Source organism: Adiantum capillus-veneris, chromosome 1 (assembly GCF_014529385.1).
Source record: "Adiantum capillus-veneris isolate H3 chromosome 1, ASM1452938v2, whole genome shotgun sequence".
Lineage (NCBI taxonomy): Eukaryota > Viridiplantae > Streptophyta > Polypodiopsida > Polypodiales > Pteridaceae > Adiantum > Adiantum capillus-veneris.
The window spans coordinates 42,178,747-42,181,223 of NC_140931.1; positions in this window are offsets into that span (position 1 = coordinate 42,178,747).

Genomic DNA, 2,477 nt, shown 5'->3' on the forward strand with positions numbered 1-2,477 from the left:
TAGTGCCAAAAAAGGAAATGGATGCTTGAGGAAGAGTAGAAAAAATATTCAAAGAAAGAGCTTATAAGGTGAACACTTTCTCTTCTCACCATTCATGTTTGAATTTTTACAAAATTGTAAATTGACATGTCATTTGGATTGGATTTATTGGATTGCAAAATTGATTTGATTCTATTGGATGCAAATGCAACATAGACGTTGGCCATTGCCAACCCCGCCAATGGCGAAGGGTTCTTCTCTTTGTTATTTAACTTCAATTGAATAAGAGAAAAGGATCAGGTGGGACTTACAAGAGACAAGGTCCACTCTTTGGAAGCTTCTACAATATCACCTAAGAGGTAATAATCCTTGGCTCAAAAATGCACATGAATTCATCAAATGAATCAATGTATTTATGGTTCATTTATTGTTTTCTCTATAGGGAAAAGAAAATATTGCACTCTTTAATGCATTGTCGTATAGATGATGTTACTTTAGAGCGTTATATTAGTGCAATGAAATTTAGAATGTACTTGCATAAAGAATGGTATTGGGGAAGTATCTTGAAGCAATGCTTAAGGATCAAAGGGAAAACTATTGGGGTATAAAGCCCAATGTGGTCGCCCAGGTAAGTGGGCGGGCCGCCAGCTATGTACACATATTCTTTTGTTAAAACCTAATAAGAACTCACTATGCTCTACACATTACAGTAGAGCGATTTCACCATATCGTCGTGCTCTTCTTCTCGCACTCTCTCTCGCGTCGCACTTCCGCTCGTACTCCTTCAACTGGTATCAGAGCTCAGATCGAGGCTCGGGGCAGCACTGCAGGAGGCTAGAGTCACCAGCTCAGATTGGAGTGAAATTTGACAGGCGAAGACACGGCCCCAAATCTTGTGGGTAAGCCCGAAGGGCTTGGTGTTCTCAGAATTTCATTCTGAGGTCATCTCGGCCACCGTTCGGCTTTGACAAAGGTCTGCGCAGGCCATTTTCGACTACGTGGTCTTGACGGGTGCAGATCCGACTCTGCAAATTTGGGGTTTTCAGCCTACGACTGCAGGTGCTGAGGATATAGACACTCCCAGAGTGTTGATTTGTGGTTGTCTACACATCAAAGGACAGCTTACAGTTCTTGGAGGCGTGTCACATACGACACGGGTGCATCTACACACAAACTGTAGGCGACATCCACTAGTTCATCAGGTAGCTTGTGTTTGCTGCTTGATATTCCAGATTTCATCCTGACATTTCAGGTACTTCCACATGGGATGTATTGTCAGAGATGATGTATGTCTGTTGAGGGTTTGCTGGCTGTGAGTCACGCAGCAAACAACCGCCGCAGTGGTTACAGCATACAGTGGGAAATTTGTGGATGTATGACTTTGTGGGAAGTCTATGTACTGTCAGATTTACTGCAGCCTTTGTTGAGGGTCGAGTGAGGTTTTATTGAGCTGGGGGATTCTCGAATGTTGAGATCATTTTGGTGATACAGGTCTTGGAGCGATCCCTCGAGCACCCTTAGATAGGCAGCTAGGATGTATTGACTATGAGTTAGACAGTTGGGATTGCATCTTTGCTTTACTGCCGTTGAGGCATTGTCACAGTCTATGCTTACAGGAAAGTGATAGGACAGTGAGAGACAGTACAGGTGTAGGATAGGTTTACCCGCAGCTTACAATGTCAGAGAGACAGTGTTTTTCAGATGTTTTTTGGTCTGTTTTTGAGTACACCAGAGCCATTTTACAAAGGAGACTCTGCCAAAATTTATGCAAAATCTGAAGCTTTCTTGGTTCATTTGACAGGTTGATATTGGTTCAGAGGTCAGTTTACAGGGGAAACTCTGTCGAATTTTTCCCAAGAAAGTAAACCACTGTAAAGCGTAGCTATGGTTGGATCACAGGACACTGCTCTTTACAATATCAAGAAGCTGGATGGAACCAATTTCCCATTTTGGAAGAAGCAGATTTGGCACGTGTTGGTACAAAAGAAGCAGATAAAACCTATAAAGCTCAAGGGGATAAAAGCAGAAGATATGGACGAAGATGAATGGAGCGAAATGGATGAATTGGCACTTTCTACCATTATGCTGACTTTGGCAGAAAGCGTTTACTTCAATGTAGCAGACGAGATGTCGGCTTATCAAGCATGGTTAAATCTGAGTGATCTTTATGAGAAGCAGAGTGCAGCTTCACAGGTATACTGGCTTAAGAAGCTTGTTGACTTGAAGATGAAAGAAGGGACACCTATGTCCAATCATCTGAATGAATTCAACACAATCTATAGTCAGTTGTCAGCTCAAGGTGTCAAGTTTATGAACCTGTTAGAGCTATGTTCCTGTTGATCACATTGCCGAAAAGTTGGGACACTTTTCGCATAGCTTTGAGTAATGTTGCACCTCCAGATGGTTTGAACATAGCAGGTGTAGAAGGAAGTCTGCTTGTTGAAGAAACCAATAGAAAGACAATGGACAAAGGTAAAGGAACAGCCTTAGTTGTCACG